Source organism: Triturus cristatus, chromosome 3_1, assembly GCF_964204655.1.
Source record: "Triturus cristatus chromosome 3_1, aTriCri1.1, whole genome shotgun sequence".
Classification (NCBI taxonomy): domain Eukaryota; kingdom Metazoa; phylum Chordata; class Amphibia; order Caudata; family Salamandridae; genus Triturus; species Triturus cristatus.
Window position 1 is genome coordinate 5,484,004 of NC_140583.1, and position 20,927 is coordinate 5,504,930.

General features: G+C 46.2%; 1 protein-coding gene and 1 long non-coding RNA gene across 2 annotated transcripts in view; one reads left to right on the forward strand and one right to left on the reverse strand.

Annotated features, from left to right (window-relative positions):
• Positions 1-10,601, forward strand: part of LOC146859579 (uncharacterized) — a 36,181-nt gene extending 25,580 nt beyond the window's left edge. The window contains exons 2-3 of the long non-coding RNA XR_014979318.1: positions 9,134-9,324; positions 10,525-10,601. This is a non-coding gene — a long non-coding RNA (uncharacterized LOC146859579). The remainder of the gene's footprint in view (positions 1-9,133; positions 9,325-10,524) is intronic.
• LOC146859578 (uncharacterized) overlaps positions 1-20,927 on the reverse strand; it is a 620,782-nt gene that overhangs the window by 179,663 nt on the left and 420,192 nt on the right. The gene's annotated exons all lie outside the window — the stretch shown is intronic.

A 20,927-nucleotide genomic window follows, 5' to 3' on the forward strand; every position in this document is an offset into this window, starting at 1 on the left:
ATTCAGGCACAGGGAGATTATGTGATTGGCAGGCAGGGCTGCTCGGGAGGAGCGTTTGAGACAGGCTGGCACAGTGTTTTTATAATGCAGATTTCTATAGCGCGAACTTTACCTGAAGGTATTGGAGCGCTTTACAAGAGCTCCGGTTACGTTACACAAGGGCACATTCAGGCACGGGGAGATTATGTGATCGGCAGGCAGGGCTGCTCGGGAGGAGCGCATGAGACAGGCTGGCACGGTGTTTTTTTAATGCAGATTTCTATATCGCGAACTCTAGCTGAATGTATTGGAGCGCTTTACAAGAGCTCCAGTTATGTTAGACAAGGGCACATTCAGGCACGGGGAGATTATGTAATCAGCAGGCAGGGCTGCTCGGGAGGAGCGCTAAAGATAGGCTGGCACAGTGTTTTTATAATGCAGATTTCTATAGCGCGAACTCTACCTGAAGGTATTGAAGCGCTTTACATGCGCTCTGGTTACGTTACACAAGGGCACATTCAGGCACAGGGAGATTAGGTGATCGGCAGGCAGGGCTGCTCAGGAGGAGCGCTTGAGACAGGCTGGCACAGTGTTTTTTTAATGCAGATTTCTATAGCGCTAACTCTACCTGAAGGTATTGGAGCGCTTTACAAGAGCTCCGGTTACGTTACACAAGGGCACATTCAGGCACGGGGAGATTATGTGATCGGCAGGCAGGGCTGCTCGGGAGGAGCGTGTGAGACAGGCTGGCACGGTGGTTTTTTTAATGCAGATTTCTATATCGCGAACTCTAGCTGAAGGTATTGGAGCGCTTTACAAGAGCTCCGGTTACGTTACACAAGGGCACATTCAGGCACGGGGAGATTATGTGATCGGCAGGCAGGGCTGCTCGGGAGGAGCGTTTGAGACAGGCTGGCACAGTGTTTTTATAATGCAGATTTCTATAGCGCGAACTCTACCTGAAGGTATTGGAGCGCTTTACAAGAGCTCCGGTTACGTTACACAAGGGCACATTCAGGTACGGGGAGATTATGTGATCGGCAGGCAGGGCTGCTCGGGAGGAGCGTGTGAGACAGGCTGGCACAGTGTTTTTTTTAATGCAGATTTCTATATCGCGAAATCCAGCGGAAGGTATTGGAGCGCTTTACAAGAGCTCCGGTTACGTTACACAAGGGCACATTCGAGCACGGGGAGATTATGTGATCGGCAGGCAGGGCTGCTCAGGAGGAGCGCTTGAGACAGGCTGGCACGGTGTTTTCTTTAATGCAGATTTCTATATCGCGAACTCTAGCTGAAGGTATTGGAGCGCTTCACATGAGCTCCAATATGTTACACAAGGGCACATTCAGGCACGGGGAGATTATGTGATCGGCAGGCAGGGCTGCTCGGGAGGAGCGGGTGAGACAGGCTGGCACAGTGTTTTTTTTAATGCAGATTTCTATATCGCGAACTCTAGCTGAAGGTATTGGAGCGCTTTACATGAGCTCCGGTTACGTTAGACAAGGGCACATTCAGGCACGGGGAGATTTAAGTGATCAGCAGACAGGGCTGCTCGGGAGGAGCGCTTGAGATAGGCTGGCACAGTGTTTTTTTTTAATGCAGATGCGAACTCTACCGGAAGGTATTGGAGCGCTTTACATGAGCTCCGGTTAGGTTACACAAGGGCACATTCAGGCACAGGGAGATTATGTGATTGGCAGCGCTTGAGACAGGCTGGCACAGTGTTTTTTTTAATGCAGATTTCTATAGCGCAAACTCTACCTGAAGGTATTGGAGCGCTTTACAAGAGCTCCGGTTACGTTACACAAGGGCACATTCAGGCGCGGGGAGATTATGTGATCGGCAGGCAGGGCTGCTCGGGAGGAGCGCATGAGACAGGGTGGCACGGTGTTTTTTTTAATGCAGATTTCTATATCGCGTACTCAAGCTGAAGGTATTGGAGCGCTTTACAAGAGCTCCGGTTACGTTAGACAAGGGCACATTCAGGCACGTGGAGATTATGTGATCGGCAGGCAGGGCTGCTCGGGAGGAGTGCTTGAGATAGGCTGGCACAGTGTTTTTTTTTAATGCAGATTTCTATAGCGCGAACTCTACCTGAAGGTATTGGAGCGCTTTACATGAGCTCCGGTTACGTTACACAAGGGCACATTCAGGCACGGGGAGATTATGTGATCGGCAGGCAGGGCTGCTCAGGAGGAGTGCTTGAGACAGGCTGGCACGGTGTTTTTTTTTAATGCAGATTTCTATAGCACGAACTCTACCTGAAGGTAATGGAGCGCTTTACAAGAGCTCCGGTTACGTTACACAAGGGCACATTCAGGCACGGGGAGATTATGTGATCGGCAGGCAGGGCTGCTCATGAGGAGCGCTTGAGACAGGCTGGCACGGTGTTTTTTTATGCAGATTTCTATAGCGCGAACTCTACCTGAAGGTATTGGAGCGCTTTACAAGAGCTCCGGTTACGTTACACAAGGGCACATTCAGGCACGGGGAGATTATGTGATCGGCAGGCAGGGCTGCTCAGGAGGAGCGCTTGAGACAGGCTGGCACAGTGTTTTTTTTATGCAGATTTCTATATTGCGAACTCTAGCTGAAGGTATTGGAGCGCTTTACAAGAGCTCCAGTTACGTTACACAAGGACACATTCAGGCACAGGGAGATTATATGATCGGCAGGCAGGGCTGCTCAGGAGGAGCGCTTGAGACAGGCTGGCACGGTGTTTTTTTTAATGCAGATTTCTATAGCGCGAACTCTACCTGACCATATTGGAGCGCTTTACAAGAGCTCCGTTTACGTTACACAAGGGCACATTCAGGCACGGGGAGATTATGTGATCAGCAGGCAGGGCTGCTCAGGAGGAGCGCATGAGACAGGGTGGCACGGTGTTTTTTTTAATGCAGATACCTATATCGCGAACTCTAGCTGAAGGTATTGGAGCGCTTTACAAGAGCTCCGGTTACGTTACACAAGGGCACATTCAGGCACGGGAGATTATGTGATCGGCAGGCAGGGCTGCTCGGGAGGAGCACTTGAAGCAGGCTGGCACAGTGTTTTTTTTAATGTATGGCGCCGCCCCTAACTCCTTTCGAGACCTCATCTCCAGACCTTCTTCGTGACAGTGGAATCCCTCTAATTCTCAGACATGAACAGCATGGGACTTGCCTCAATTTGGGACCTTCATGCCACAGCTTTAGATCATCAGCGCGCAACTTAGCCTCCCCAAGATGATGGGCTTAAACTTTTTTTTATTCATTGCTTCTCTTTTCGACCTTGTTGTTCGCGTCTCACGTTCCTGACTTATACTTGAAAGCTAAATTCTGTGTCCCGTATATCATGTAGAATCTGCGCTCAGGACCTGGACACTGTAACTGTGACCAATAGGAACAAGCATTAAAAATGCAATAGGTCTCGCCTTTCATTAAGTTAAAACCATTTGCTTTGCTATACAATACCATTAGCTCAGCAAATGGCTTTAACTTAATCAAAGACGAGACCTATTGCATTTTCAATGCTTGTTATTCATGCTTTAGTTCACATTTGGGCAGAGAAATGAGCAGCCAAGTAGTTTCGCCAACATCTGGCTTTTTCAGGGCTGCAAATATGTCAACAAAACATATATAAATATGTGAAAGATCGTGGTTAACACATAACATCAAGTCAAAATATCCCACAGAATTTTTCTTAAAATCAAAGTGGCAGATTTACAAGCCCCTTGCCCCGCCGGTGCATCATGTTACGTGACTCACTGGTGGCGCAGCCTGCTAAGTGATATTTACAAGCCCCTTGCACCGCCGGTGCATCACGTTGTGTGACGCACCGGTGGCGCAGCCTGCTAAGTGATATTTACAAATCCCTTGCCCCGCCGGTGCATCATGCTGCGTGATGCACCGGTGGCGCAGCCTGCTAAGTGATATTTACAAGCCCCTTGCCCCGCCGGTGCATCACGTTGCGTGACGCACCGGTGGCGCAGCCTGCTAAGTGATATTTACAAGCACAGGTAAAGTCACCCTGCGTGACTTAACCTGTGCTTGTAAATATCGCCCCTCTTCGAGCAACACTTTGCGTGTTAGGGGCGTGACATGGGTGTTGCTGTGGGTGTTCCCACGCAACACCCATGTCCACTGATGCATTTCCAGATTTACGAGAAATCGTGAATCTGGAAATGTGTCAGAATGCTACGCCACCCTAGGGGTGGCGTAGCGAAGTGCAACGAGGGGAAATGTTTTCATTTCTCCACGTGTTCCCCTCTTTCAATGCGTGCTGCATTCTACAGCACACATTGGAAGAGGAAATCACCTCAATTGATTGTGTTTGTGCAGGAAGGTGCCCCTTCCTGCACAAAAACAATGTCCCCACGACGCAGGCACCTTTGCACCATGGTGCAAGGGTGCCGGCGCATGGCAGCAGTTAGTGCACCAGCGCAGGGGGAAGCACAGAGATGAGACATATTGTTGTAAATATGTTGCATCCCTGTGCTTCGGAAGTAACGCAGCACAGCACAGCAAAATGACTTGCGGCCTCGTGCTGCATTCGTTTATTGTAGATCTGCCCCAAAGAATAAACACATTGGAACCACTGAAACTTACATTGGGAAGATAATGCACCTACACGTCCCATAACTAAATTATATGGCAAACCAGAGACATGTAACAAGCGATTTATTGGACCCTACCTAAAGTCTTCATTCACCCGTAATCATTGGATACCAACATGCACTCCACAACGATGCTTGTGACTATGATTCAGAAACATAGAGTGTTTAAACTGAAAGCAAAACATAACATAATCAAGCACCGGTGATTGGCCAATGTGGTACCACGGAAAGCCATGGTATTCCTCATTCCATCGGTCTTCCTCACTCAGGCATTACATTCACTTAGCTAGCCCATATCGTTAAGGGTCACACGCATCATTGTGAAATACATGTTGGTATTCAACGATTACGGGTGAGTGAAGACTTTCTATAGGGTCCAGAAAAATGTCTTGTACATGTGGACGGGGTTCAGAAACGAGTGACTTTTTATGTTTTGTTGCCCTCAGTCATCATAGGGTGTTGAAGGGGACCCAATTCTAAACACCAACAAGAAAGTGGTTTAATTGACCACCTGTGTTGTCTTTCATCAGGGATTTTATATGTTTAATGTCTCATCTCCGGGGCAGCACACTTGTGGGAGAATGCTGGTATGATGTGAGGCTAAGGCTTCCGATTAAGTCACTTTAAACACGTGTTGTTTATCGCTTGTCTTTACTTTCTATCTTTTATTGTTGGTAAAATGGTCCTGATTCAGAAAGGTAAACTTGTACTTAAAGTCTAAGTTTCCGACTTTCGGTATTCACAAAGGTACACTTAGACCAAAAATCTAAGTTTACGGCTTTTGGGATTTACAAAGGTAAGTTACGAGTCGTATCTTTACGTCTGCAGTCAAGTCGGAATCTCCACACTCAGGGAGGTAATTCCACAGTTGGGCCGGAATCTCCATAGTCGGGCTGGAATCCCAGCAGTTGGGCCGGCATCTCCGCACTCGAGCCAGAGAATGTTTTTTTTTATCCTGACACATCTGTGTCAGTGCCTACCATCCCCTAAACAGCTGCAGGTGAAACTCCTTAGCCCAACAGCCATTCCCGGCCTTGCACTGGGAGGCGGACATTCTGCCCGCAGGCCCAGGGTAAGTGTAATTAAATAAACCTGCAAACCATCAACATCAGCTGCAATCCCAGCATTACAAACCACACAGCACACGTTCAAGACCCAGGTTTGAATACACCTGCCTGCTCTGCGCCTGAGTGATGTAATATGTGACGTCATCACCAGTGAATTGCGGGCGCACGAGTTTTAGTTAGCCCAACTAACTATAACAGGTGAATTTCTCTGGTTTTATATGAGTCAAATGTCCAACTAACTATAACGTCCCTGAAACCTATGGTTTTTTCAGTGAATTTCTAAGGTTTTTTAAATGCTAATTCCTAACTATAATGTCTGTAAAACCTATGGTTTTTTCAGTGAATTTCAAAGGTTTTTTAAATGTTAATTTCATATTTTAATATTTATAAAACCTATATTTTTTCTATTTGTTTATGTAATATTTTGCAACTCTATTATCCTTTTTTTGTTTAATTTGAAAAATTATGTAATTTTTTATATCTTCCAAAAAAAGTATATATATATATATATATATATATATATATTTTTTTTTTTCGAATCCTATCTGCAATATTGCGAAACTCGTTAAGGATCCGCATTTCGTATCCGACGGCTTCGTAGCACCGTGTCCCGCCTAACATCATATACGTATAAGGTCGCGCCAGCTCGTAGTTTGGTATGCGACAGCTGCGCGGTACCAATACGCGTGTTACGTCATCTACGTATAGGGTCGCGCTGGCTGCGCGTTCCGTATGCGACGAGTGCACGCTGCCAGGCCCTGTGTTACGTCATAGACTGTTGCAGGGATTCTGCTTATGCACAGAACTATGTGCTGGAAACCAGGACCTCAGTGAATTGTGGCGTACCAAAAAACTCACCTCATCACCCAGAACCCCTATCCGACCAGCATCAGTGTCACATTCGTTATCCATATCATCACAGAGGTCCCAATGTATAGACAACCCAGAACAAGCGACTTAGAGTATTCTCAGGAATGGTGGGAATCGGAAATACCTGTTCACTATTATACATATATCAATCCACAACAAAGTAATCAGAGACACGGTAAAGTTTAAAAAAGTTTATTTGATAAACTACGTGTCCTAAGATGCCGTACTTTGGCTAACATAAGCAGACAAATGATTATAATTAAAACCATCAGCATTGTTACAATCCCATAGAAAATGAAAGGAGAAATCATAGTATAAATGACAGTGGCATACAGCCACCTTCCTTTCGCTAGTAAACTAATATTATTAGACTAGTAGAAGGTCTCTTAGGCTTGAATGGGGAACCCCATACCGTAAACATCAGCTTTATGAGGATCGCATCACAGGATCAGCTTTGCTCTGCGCCTGGAAATGTTCTTCTCCAGAATGTGTTTCAAACGCATGCAAACTGTAATATTAAAGGCTCTCGACATTCAGGTATTTGCAGCTGTGTGCATATTATGACTAGAGAGTGGGCCGATCAACCTGGATTCAAAAACATACATTGTCTGGCTGCTCAAAGTGTTTTGCACACAATGTTCAGACCAAGGTCGCAGTGCACGTCTAGGGAGGTGAACAACAGACAGTTCTCATGTGAAGCAAAGGCAAGCAAGCGGTTTCTCAAATAATAACATGTATCTTCAGTGTCGCGTGCAAAAGCAGCAAAAGTGGCAAGATGGCTTTCTAACATCTAACGCGCTTAAGCTAACATAGCAATGTATGTAGCTACCTTCACTACAAGACGTATGGTATCGCGCCGGGTACGCCATTCCCTCATTAATTTTTTTATGTCTCAAAACTATATCGAAATAAGTTTAAAGTGTATATGAGAGCAAGCGATAATCTAAAATATTTTCCACATTTATATATTTTTAACTGTAATAAACTTATATTGTGGTAAATATATTTTCTCAAAATCGCGTCAGGTGCAGCCTCCTGTGACCTTAAAAAAAAGCTTTTGATTGGTTCATAACATTTCCCATTGTAACAGTTGGAGCACCCCACCCATTTTAGTCATTCTCTCTACACCGTTTGATGAGAGACTCCTCTTCTGCTTACAGAGCTTTTTTGAAAACTCTTTTGCTATATACACATATCTTATAGTAAACACAACATGCAACAATCATCTTGATCAATAATCATGCTCTGTACAGTAGCCTTCCACGTGTAATAGCCATGCATCTGAAACGTTACATCAAAAAACAAATGTGTGTTACACGATGCCCCTGGTGTGTGTGTGCGCGCATTATTGTGCTGCCTTTCGGCTTGGGTATTGGTGGCTCGAAGGGGTATCATCAGCCATGGGCAGAGTACACATCCTAGATCACATGTCACATACAGTAAAGTGTAGATTTGTGTTGCAGTATGCTCTGTTGTCAGGCTTTACCAGTATAGTAGTGTGTCATATGTGAGACTTTCAGATTCACGTTTGACATGCATTGCTTGACTGTAATGAGCGTTATCACTGTGTATGATGTAGTCTCACTGCTGATCCTCCATCCATCCGAGCACATTCACATGTGTGCGATTCGCGATAGCAACACTTTGAATAATACCGCACACCATTGACATGCCTGAATGCGCATATCCACAAGCTTGACAACGACATGTGATGTTGTCCATTCAATGTTTTCGGACAGCATCTCATTAGCGATAGTTGCCACATTAATGTAAATTGCGGATTGTGCGACTTCAAAACTGCAACAGGGACACACACATAAGTACACTTCCTGCCCAGGCAGGAACTGATCAACGCCCAGGTCCCCTGGCGTACGCAAGCCCAGCCCACTTTGTGTACGTATAAATAGGATAACAACGACGCCACATGTCCCAGTTCTTCCACACTGCTTCAGGTGATATGGCCGCATCCACCTCGCATATCACAATGCGTAGTAAAAAAAAGGGATCCATGAGGTGTACATCATCCTTGCAATCAAAACTACATCTGAATTGTGAACCCTACTGGCCATCGTGTTTGGACACAAACCAATGACAGCAGGTGAGCAGTGGGTCCTGCGTGCACAGGGGCTGCAATTGAGCGCAGTGCGGCGGAAGGGATGGGGGGCATCAGCCTGGGTGCACAATGATGCGTAATGATGTGATCTCTGACCTCATTCAGTCACATCTCTCTCTCATTTTAAGGACCTGCTGGACCGTACTGTAGGCCTGAGCCAGCGGGCAGCGCTGCCCTACAGACACGTGGTGTTTGCTTTTGGGGCACTGTAGTGAGCTGATTACTAAGTGTACATGCACACGGCTTGCCTAACTGCATTGCACGCGCACATTATCCTTCTAGCATGCGCTCTGTTCCTTTGTATGTGAACGTTGGGATAATGTATTATTATTTACCCTTGTGTATTCTCGTGCACTCCAACTCCTCTTTGAACCACAATTACCACTAACAGTTGGTAGATCGTACTTCAAGAAGGAAGGATGCACTCAACTGGTGTTCTCCCTTAAGCTTGAAATAAACCTTCATTTACCATAAGACGTTTCCAACATTATATTATTTCTCCCTTTTCAGACACTGAGTTAGTTGCACGAAAAAGCACGCAGCAGGTGCTCAACCGGTGCTGATGCTCTGGCCTTTCTGACGCCTTCCATCGTGGTATCAATACACCGTCCCCGACCGGAGACCTGCTGTGCCACCCTGAGAGCGGCACCCCGGAGTTGGAGCTCGCACCAGCACGTTGTTGGACACACCGGTTGTGGCAGGTGAGCAGTGAAGCCTCAGTGCGCAGGAGCTGCAATTGAGCACAGTGCGGGGGAAGGGGCTGGGGTGCAGCAGCCTGGGTGCACAGGTGCAGACAAGCGATGTTGCCGTAGATAATAATATAATCTCTGGCCTCAATCATATCTCTGTTTTAATTGAAAGACTTGCTGGACCGCACTCTTTCTCGCGGACTCCAGCGTCCCAGACACACGGGTGACGGGAGGTAAACAGTGAGGGCTGGGTGCAGTAGGCCGACGCTCTGTCTCCTCCTCCCTCTGTTCTTTTGACTCTCCCTCCCCTTCTCCCTTCCACCCACTCGCTCTCTGTCCCAGTCTCACTTTCTTCCTTTCATTCTGACTACCTTTCTTTTTAGGTCTCGCCTACGCAGTGCGCATGCACTGCATAGGAGACCTTTAGTCGTCGTGCAGCTCTTTTTACAAAGCGCATACTTGTGCTTGTGGCAGCATACGGCTTGAGGGAGTGCGCAGCCACGCGCCACAAGCACGAGTATGTGCTTTGAAAAAGAGCAGGATGCGCGATCACACTCCCACTCATCGCCAGCGCACTCACTCAAGCACCTCTGAGCACTACTCGTTTGCTTTTTAAATGTTTCTTTTAGCGCGTGCGCACGCACACAACTCCCGGGCTTGTTATTTCATTGTATTTATTTTGACGTTTTTAGAGCGCCTAAGTGGCGCCTTACGAGCACTTCAGGGCGCGTGCTGGTATTGCCTCTTTTCTGATGCCAGCTCATGAGCGCGGCTTAAGGCTGCCTCAGGTCTCATGCTGTGAGCCAATGGTGGTGAGTTTTAGGGATAGGAACCTCATACTGTGAGCAGGAGCCAGTGTCACTGGGCAGGGTGCCTTGGGTCAAAGAGCAAGGAGCCTTTAGACTTGTGCAGAGGGTGCTTGCTTGAAACGTACAGTGCACAGGGCTTTAAGGGTCCCTCCTGGTCGTAGACCTGCCAGCAATTAACAAGCATTTGCAATGCAATAGGTCTCGCACTTACGTGAGTGTGAGCTATTGACAATGCAAATAACATTGCCTTTTATTTTTGTTTTCGTTTTTAATACAACAATAAAAGGCATTGTTACTTACAATTCCAATAGCTTAAACTCGCGTTAATGTGAGACCTATTGCATTGCAATGCTTGTTCTCTTGGACATGGCACACATACTTATGTTTCTTTTTTCTCTTGCAGGTTTTGTACGATGCTTCCGGAGGAGTCCCACCCACTTCTTTCATGTTTTACTGTTGTTCGAATACAGTAACATTTCCATTTATTTGTGTTGTTTAAATAAAAGTTATTTTTTTTACCAATAAATAAGTGAGTGTATGGGTCTTCTTTTTCTGCCAACACTTGTCTGTAGTTTATTGTGAAAATCAGCGGTTGATAGTAGGTTATGAGGGAAAACATTTTTAATTTTGCGTTGCACCTACCAAATATAAATCAACAGACTATTACATAAATGAAGCCTGGGTAATTCTACAACGGCAAGGGTTCTATGAGTGTATCACTTTATAACACCATGAGTACTGGCTGTGTGATTTCAGAACCAATAAGGCACTGCCTAGGGCCACTGAGGCTTCAAGGACTGGCGAGGCCCACCCTGCATATTTAAGTAAAGCCCCGAAGGTTGCCGATCCCCGGTCTTAAGTTGGCCTCGAAGCCCCCCGAACAATTAGTAAACAATACCCGGGGAGGTGTTGATCCCCTAGTCTGCGAAACTTCTCTGTGCCCTCCCGCGCCTAATTTACATGTGGGATTGAGGTCCCCAGTGCTGCAGAGACCCCGCAATATAATATTAGGATTGGCCCCGGAACATTACCCACCAGTGGGCTTATTTAAATGAACGGGTGAGACCCCGCTTCATTTTTTTTTCTCCATTTTTATTATCTGGATCTGTTTTTTTGAAGCGATACAAGGTTTTCCATGAATTTACTATCACAGGGTGGAAGCAATGTTCCCGCCCTGTAATAGCAAACATAAATGTCCCGCGGATGCACACCCCGGGACATTGTATGACCTGCGCCTGGGAGGTGGCGCTCAATAGGGCCATGATGCATTGGTTAACTACAGAATTAGTATAAACGCATACTAACACTACTTACACACGTGTAGTACAGCAAACAGAGTGTAGTGAAGAGGCAGAGGAAGCCCATAATCAAAAAATATAAATCCTACCAGAGGTCGGATCACATAGTTCAATCAGCCGACGACCCTGGGATGAGTAGAAACAGATTCACCTAGAAAATGGGTCTTCAGCACAACGCAAGCAAGCACAAAACCTTGGTGAGTGCTGCCTTCTTTTCACCTTCTCCCGCTCGTCGCCAAATTTATGTAGTGAACAGGAAGACAGCAGTGGATCCGATAAGTAGATTTATTGCAGGAAACGAAGACAGCTTATACAGCCACCAACAGGACCAGACAGCAAGGCAAACGTCTTCTCCAGCACCGTGTACAAACTCCCCAAGATTCCCCTCACGACAGCCCTACATTCTAATATTACATACTTACATTATAGTAGCATTACATACTAACATTCTACTATGACTTACATTGGAATACTACACAGACCACATGACTTTACAGCAATGAGATCATGGTTTCATCCACGAGTCTTGAGACCGGTAGGGGTGAGTAGTTCACTTCCCACTCCCTGTATTGTATAAATGCAAACTAACACTACTTCCACAGGTATGCTACAGCGCCCATAGCACATCACTTTACAACAATGAGCTCATGGTTTAATCCCCGAGTCTTCAGACCAGTAGGGGTGAGTAGTTTGCTTCCCACTCCCTGTATAGTATAAACGCATTCTAACACTACTTACATAGTTGTACTACAGCGGCCAGTATGCTACAGCGCCCACAGCCCATCACTTTACAGCAATCAGCTCGATTTGATCCCCGAGTCTTCACACCGGTAGGCGTGAGTACTTAGCTTCCCACTTCCGGTATAGTATAAACGCCCAGTAGAGGTCAGTAATTCGCTTCCCACTCCCTGTATGGTATAAACACCTACTAACAATACTTCCACAGGTATGCTACAAACACCAGAGCACATCACTTTACAGCAATGACCTCACGGTTTAGGCTCTGGGTTTCATACCCGAGTGTAGCAGCATCTCATCTCAGCACCATGTCACTCTGAGCAACACCGCACTTTCAGTCCGGTAGGAGTGACTACTTCGCTTCGCACTCCCCCAGAGAGGTTACAGTTCTCCTATCCTCCTGTTTCCTACTCTTTTCGCCCTTTTTCCCTCTTACTCCTTTCAACGGAATCACAAAATGACTGCCAACACTTCCAGGTTGCAACCGCTCGCAGCTAAAAAGCAGCAAGCTTGTGCTCGTAACGCCTCAGCCAATCAGATGGCAGAATTCCCAAATATCGATATCTGTAAATTTCAATATTTCTCCAAAACTACTGAACGGATTTACACCAAATCGGGGTAATTCCGTTCACCCGTTCGACCTGTAGCCTAGTCTAAAGTTTCCTATGGAAATTAACATGGAGAAAACACGTTTTGGGACCCCCTTTTTTTCTCGCCCCACCCCCCCTTGACAAATCACCCCTAAACTTTCAACATAGGAGCTGATATGAACAAAAAATTAGTTTGGAAAATTTCATGAAGATTCATCAAACGACGCCAAAGTTATAAGCGAAACAAAAAATGCTCTTCTTTGGAAACTTGATCCTAACTATAACTACCTACTGGCGACCGCAAGTAGGTAATATATATATTATCTACTGGCGGTCGCCAGTAGATAGTTATAGTTAGGACCTATTTTCCATAGGAAATCCGCAACATTTTATTCCCAATAAGTCTGGCGCCGGTTGACGAATCCTCGCGAAATTTTCCAAACATTTGGCCAGCTCCGCTTTGCTCCTACCCTGAAAGTTTCGTGGTGATTCGTCAAGTGGGGGCCGAGAAAAAAGGGGGTCCCAAAACACGTTTTCCCCATGCAATTTCCCATAGGATCTGTTGTCGCAGCTACAGCCCGAACTGCTGAACGGAATGACACCAAATTTGGCAAAGAGGTAGTCCTCAGTTCAGACTCGTGCCTTTTGCATAAATGGTTTGAATCTGTTCAGTAGTTCCTGAGAAAATTAGGGTAAAAAAGTTAGTGATATCTATGGCCGGGGAGGATCCGCGCACCCTACCCGCACCGTAAGCGCATCCTCCCCGAACCGAGCGCGCACCCTGACGATCACGCGCTGAATGCTAATTGGCTGTCGAGTGTCTGTCTACATTTGAAACCAGGAACTGTTGGCGGCCATTTTCTGCCTCGGTAGAAGCGAGGCTGAAGAAGCAAGGGGAATAAGTGTGTAAAATATATAAAGGGGGCAGAGTGGAAATACTCTGACTCTCTAGATCTGCTTAGGGGGTCCCAGAAGGACACCCTGAGGCCCCTTTTAAAAAAAAAAAAACGGTGAAATGCGCGCAGGGTGCGCGCATCCTATCGCGTTGAGTGCACGGATTCTCTTGCGTTGGGTGCGCGGATCCAAGGACAAAAAAAATTTACATTTTTGGGAGATAAACATCAAGCTTAAGTGTTTTGTTCTTGAGTGGCTCTAAAAAGAGCCGTTGTGTTCATTGAGAGTTTTTAGTACTTATAAGTAAGTACCTATACAAAGTCTAAAGTTGTTGAGGAAGACTATGTTTCCTTCATCAGTAAAGTGTACTCCATCTCTCCTATACATCTCTTGCATATGAAAGCGCAGATTGTTATTGTAAATGGACCCCATTCTATAGTCTCGGAGAAAAGCAGAAACAGATTTATTCACATGTTTCCTAGCTTTCTCAATTTGTGGACAAAAATGATCGGACCAGTTCCATTTCTGCCTTTGGCATATGTTAGAATACACAAAGGCAGTTTTGGGGAAAAGTGAAATCAGTTCTGCAAAGGTGTCCTTCATAAGCATTTCCAGACCTACCCCAGTCAAAGTGCCTAGGTCATTGCCACCACAGTGCACTATTATGAGGTCAGGGTGTTGGATATGCATGAAGGATTTCACCAATGGCATCAATTGGTGCCACTTTAACCCTCTCTGTCCAATCCATTTAATGTCTACATTTGGCAAACCTAGGTCTTTGTGAAAGCCTTTGTTTTCTGCATACCTTTGGCTCCAGAAAATATAGCTGTGTCCCACAATCCACACTAAGCAGCTTGAAAGGAGGTCTGGATGCACTCAGATGGTCTCTGTAAATGAAATGGAAGTTTGGAAAGTAAGATTTTTTTAAATGGTGGCTAAGATGCAGTTTTGAAAAAAGACAAGAAATCATTGGTTGTTTGACAACCTTCTACACTGAAAGGTAGGGTGTATATTTCTGTTTTTTAAACGCATGATTCTTATTAGTTAACAAAAACTGATTGTAAGGAACATTATATATGATAAGCTGATATGTTAAAAAGTCAAGCACACTTGCTGTCTTGATTAGCAACATTGTGTGCTGAACTTGTGACCTGTGTGCTCAGTACAGTGTTCCATGACCTGTTTCTATGGTAACGGGCAGAAGGCAGATTGGGGGAAGGGTTAGTTGTTCTGATCTTCGGCAATGCTGTCAGCTCTCCTTCACCTCCCCTAGCAGGGGCCACAGCCCTGGGCCAGGGGGCACCGATTCTGTTCTTCTTCTCCCTAAAGTACCTTGCTAACACATTGCATCTAGCCTCAGTGGGTGTCGGGCCGCATGTGCTGGGGGTGGCTTCATGAGTGAATAAACCATCTTGAAAAGCTCCTCTGTGGAGTTGGTGGCATTATTGATGTCAGTGCTAAGGGAGGAGGCTGCAGCCTTCCCTATGGCACAGTCCTGTGCGTTCCTTTTTAGGATTATGAGAGTATTGGTGCACCACAAGCAGGCGCTTGGGTGCGACTGCTCTTCTGTCACCTCGTGGGAGTTAGGTGCTCCAGTGATTTTTCTATCCATTCTTCAAACGTGGAGTACATTTCGGCTATATCTCCCTCCATAGTGGGGTGGAACTAAGAAGGCCTGTGTCCGAGCCATCTCTGTCTAATTCCGACCCGCTTCCACCATGACTGGCTTTGGGTATGAATTGGATTCCAACCCTCTCAAGCTGGGAGGGGATCATACAGCGGTCTGAGCAGCATGATGGGTGGGAAGTAGATAATCGTAGGTCGGAGATATTTGAGAATATGGGATCAAGAAGGAGTCCTTTTTGTGGGTGGACAGCATCACTCTGGGAGAGTCACTAGAAACTGGGAAGGGTCCAGGTGGGCGATACATCAGTACACCTGAAGCGTACATGTCTGACAGAGTTCCAAGGAGTACGTAAGATTTTCACTCCCTGGAGTGGGAGTAGTGGTGAATTTCCCACTTGCATCTTTCTTATGGATAATGGCGACCCCCCCACCACCTACTTTATTTCAGAAAGATTTACAGATAAAGGAAATATCATTAGGATCTGGGCTATCGATACAGTCCTTCTCTATTGGCCGCTGTAAGTGGTAGAGTTCTTCCTCAGAGTATACTCTTGGGGGGGTAGGAGACACAGCAGGGGTTCTGGCTCCTGGCCACATCCGGACGCAGACAGGCTTGCCCATTTCCTGGGGCTCATTCAATGGCGAGCCCAGACTGGACTAGTAGAGTGCCAACCCATATCTCTCTGAAAGCTTGCCACTGAACACGGCCAGTGTTACAGTGCGTAGTGTAATGTTCAAAGCACACCAAGGACGTTAAAATACCCCTTCAATTTATATTACCTGCAAGTATTTTTAAAAGATGACACTTTTAAGCGGAATGCGGCCTGGACAGACCTGGTTATCCAGCAAGGTTTTGAGTCACAACCCAAGGGGGAGCAAGGGCGACGCAAAACTTAAGTTAGATTTATCAGGCCGTGCAAGGCCACCTTGCAGGACCCTGCATGGGTGATGAATCAAGAGTACGACAAGGCAGCACAGATCGCTGCCCCAGGGAGGCGTTCCATGGGTGGGGCGTCGGTGTCCCCACGCATCCACCTGATGGATGTTGTATACCTCCTCTAAATTGCATGAAATTAATTACGTAATCAGTCTAAATCTAACTTGCACTAACTGGTTTGTAGTGAAATCTCACTAATCAACTTTTACACCTTGATAAACAGGAGATACACGTGGGACTAAAATGCAAATTGCATGGCAGAATAATTAATTAATTAATTAATTATGGTACGCAAACTAACCTTAGATTGTGGTGAAATAGAAAATTGCATGATTTATGTTGCTTTGTGATTGTTTGTGCTTTCCAGTATTACCAAATGGTGAGTATTTTCGCTTCAAATGTTGCTACAGCTAGGGAAATACTAATATACATTGGGATTAGTGTGGGGTTAAACATTAGAATCTCCATTTCTAAATTTTAATTACTGTTATGTCTGTTTTTGCTTAAGTTGGCATTTGGGCCTACTAGGCCGCAGTACCTAAGATGGAGTCTCTACAGAAAACACCACCATGTGAGCGCGATGGTTTCTGCACAGAATTGGATGGCTCTGGGGATCTCCAAATGACCTCAGATCTGTGACACCGTGTTCCTTGTCAAGGATATGAACGTGTTTGCTTGCCAACTGACATTGGTGTGAGAACAGCAGAAGGGACAGTACAGAACTTGAGGAGAATCGTCTTCTCGCCTTCTAAATGTTACATTCGAAACTTTTGCCTGGGAGCAAAGGGGATATTATACGATTTGTGCCTTCCTATGCCAAGTTTAATGGAGAACCACTTTACCCTGGGAAACTTTCTCAACCCCTAAATTGTTGCACGTTAGCATGAAGTAATAGGGAAAAAGGGTATATAAAGTCATCATCCGCCAAAGGGGGGTGGACATCGGGCTGACCTTTCATGGCGTTGGGTCTGCATTGAGCGGGTGAAGATTTCCATGGTTTGCCTTGGGCTTCTTTGGTTTTCGGGAAGTTATTTCATCTGACGGGTCGGACAGCTTATCCCGGATATGGTACCAGAGATTGCGGGTAACTCTCTGTTTATTCAGAAAGTCGCCGACGCATGCTAATTGGTAATTAATTAAATGCGCCTTCTAAATGTATGCCTATTTACTAAATGTCTGATTTCTCTTTGAAAATAAAACTGAATTATACTATGACCTGTAGTGCATAAATGCTAATGCAGAGAAAAATTATTATTAGATAAACAAAAATGTAATTAATAAGAAATGAGGTTGTGGTTCTTTAATTACAGAAAATAATCAAATGTTTCCGAGGCTTTAATTGTGTCTTAGCTGGTTCTAAATCACCATCAACCAGTCCAACTAATTGGTCCATCGACCAAGTGGTGGAGTGCCTTGATGTTAAGGTCAGGATTCTATAGGTGCATGGGTATATAATGTAATAAGGTACCCACATGTCCAGCGCTTTTTCTCCTGTGTACGGATTCGAATGAGACGAGTGCGTGTTGGTGTTATGAGCCCCACCAATGAATGAATGTATGGATGCGTTGTTGTGATTACGAATCTGTGACATAGGGAGTATATGAAAATCTGACCCTTTGTGCTGCATCACACCCATCGATTGTGGTGCATTCCCAGACTCACCATTAGTGGTAGACATGGGAATGCGTCAAAATGCTACTCTTCCCCAAGTGAGACATATCAAGGAGAAATATCTTTATTTCTCCTAATTTGTTCCTATTTTTACATGTTCTGCATTCTGCAGCACATGTAGAAAGAGGAAAACGCCTCTCAGGATTGTTTTTGTGAAGGAAGGTGCCCCTTCCTGCACAGAAAGAATCTTGCCTACAACACTCGCACCCTTGAAACATGAGGCAGGGTGCCTGAGTTGGCGCTAGACAGTCAAAGGTGCGCCAGCCCTAGGAAAGGACAGGAAAGTTTCTTATTATGTTAAATACGGCGCATTTCTGCCTTTTCCCTATCATGCAGCGCAGCAAGGCGGCTTGCTGCATTGCCCTGCGTGAAATATCCCGCCACAAAGGCTAACTTGCACCTGTGCATGACCAACATCGCCGACTGGATGCAAAACATCTGCCTGCAGCTCAACACAGACAAGACTGAGTGCTGATCTTCAGGAACAACTCCTCCCCGTGGAATGACTGCTGGTGGCCGCTGAGCTGGGACCTCCTACTCCCATGCACTAGGCCTGGCACCTCTGCGTCACCTTGGACAGAAAGATTCACCATGAAGAACCAGATCAATGCAGTCTCCTCCGCCTGTTTCCTTACGCTGCACACGCTCCGAAAGATCTTCAAATGGTCCCCAGTCTCTACCATACACACTGTCACTCAAGCTGTCGTCACCAGCCACTTGGACTACGGCAACACACTCTAAGCAGGAATTACCACAAACCACCTAAAGAGACTGCAGGCAATTCAGAAATCAGCAGCCAGACTCATCATCGATCTCCCCAGACAGACACACGCCACCCCTCACCTGAAGAAACTCCACTGACTCCCCGTCAAGCTTCTGATACACGCCTACAAAGCCCTGCAACACCAAGGAGCAGCATACATCAACCACTGCCTGAACTTCCACCAACTCTGCAGACTCCTGCGATCCAACTCCCTGACCCTCGCTCCAACCCCAGCATCCGCCGAAGCAACAGCGAGGACGCGCCTTCTCCTATCTCGCCGCAAAGTCCCCTTCTATATCTGGACCTCACCCTGCCTTGAGGAGCTCAGAAGGGGACTCAAGACCTGGCTATTCAACTGAGTCCACCAGAGCAGCTGTGATCTCAGCGCCTGGATACCCTTGCAGTGATTAGAAGCACTTTACAAACTCGCTTGATTGATTGATACATAGGGCCCTTCGTCAGGAAATCATTTGGCACTGGGATTTTCCTGATTTTCATCGGACCATGCCTTGTTATTTCATGGGTCTCTAGTGGTCTGTTACGCCAAGTCCTGTCATCTTCTTCCAGACAGGGGATGGGGATATTGCCACATAGGATAGCTCCGATTGCTATACCCCCTTTAGGTATGCAGCAAAGGCTTTGGCTTTGTCCGGTGAGGATTCCACGAGGAGTCGTCCCGTCTCTGTTTTCAGCTGTCACGCCCAGTCCTGCCCTCTAAATAGAAGCTTCCCCGCTTTTTTGCCCACTTCATAAAGTCCATGCTGTTAGTGATCCAGCCTCCCCTCCAGTATTTGTCTGTATTCTTCCCGGCTCATTGTCATCGAGTGGGCTGGTGTATCATCCTGGTCCAGCCCATACCTGGAATTTTTGCTATCAAGTGCCCCCATACAACTGTTTTGTAGGCTTCCTACAGTGAAAACTTGGATGCGACAGACTGTGCATGTTCAGTGAAGTCATGTATTCCACCTGGAGGAGTCATTCTGAGCCGTTCTAATCTCGTATTTCCCAGGGGTCGAGTCGACATCCTGTCCTGGGGGTACGCATTGTGGTATAGAGGGGTGCACGGTCAGAAATTCCCCCTTGGGCGGAAGAGTTTATCCACAAATTTACCCAAATGAATCTGTGGCACCAAGAAGTAGTTGAGTTGGAACATAGCCCTCATGCCATTGGCTGTATATGAATACTGTTGTTCCTCTGGCTGAGACTCCGGCCAAAGGTCCAGTAGGCCCATTGTCCATGTCAAGTCCAACAGCCTGTATCAGTGCGCCCGGACTGTTGTGCCGTTGTCATTCGGTCCATATCTACGTTCATCATCAGATTTAGGTCTCCCCTAGAACATTCAATGTGTCTGGGGTTTGGAGTAGCCGTGTGACCATTCTCGCTAGCGTCACTGTCTAAACACCTGGGGAGGACATACCAAGATATCACCATCACCTGAACACCCTGCCACATACCACTAATAGTCGGATAGCACCCCTCCATATCTGTCCATGTAACAATGAAGGGAACTGACTTACAGGCCTGTATGATCATTCACTGTGAGCCCAAGGTGAACCCCTAGTGTGCCTCGACGCTACCTCTGCCCAGTAGGGCCCACCAAGTGCGTCTCCTGCAGCAGTGTCAAGACGGTTCTTGTCGAAAGAGGTATTTTTGCACCAAAGCCCTTTTAAATTTGTGGCCTAGTCCATTGTAGTTTTATGACAGGATCTTAAGAGTCAGGACAAGTGATATACTGACCATCTGTTAAACCTGAGAGCCTTGGGGTGCTCTTCCTGTTATATTCTCCAATCTAATTAAAGCATTGTACTTGTACATTTTATAAGATGCATTGGAACACTGGCTGCTCCCCAGCAACCTGTCTTCTCTGAGCCTGCTTTTGAATGTAGAGGCCTGAGAGGGAGAGCAGTTGCAGAGGAAGGTGGCTGGTGTTTCCAGGGGTCGTTCCTGTTATCTCATTAAACCATCTTTAAATCTCCTTATGTGTCCTGCCTCTTCAAAACTGGCGACGAGGATGGGATACCCTTTTTAAGGAAGAGGACACCAACGTATGAGATTTGTATTTACAGTTTACTGAAGAGGAACGCGTTTCAAACTGTAAGTGATCCCTGGATTGTTGTTTTTTTTTCTGGACATATACTGACACTGATGTTGTAGTGTCCATCCAGCCAAGGAGGTGGTAGCGGTGCCCATTTAGAACATTTGTACTACCATTTGGGGTTGTTTCTTTCGTTAAGGAACATTTAAAGAAATAAAAAGGTGGTGGAAAAGGGGATTCTGCTGAATATATAC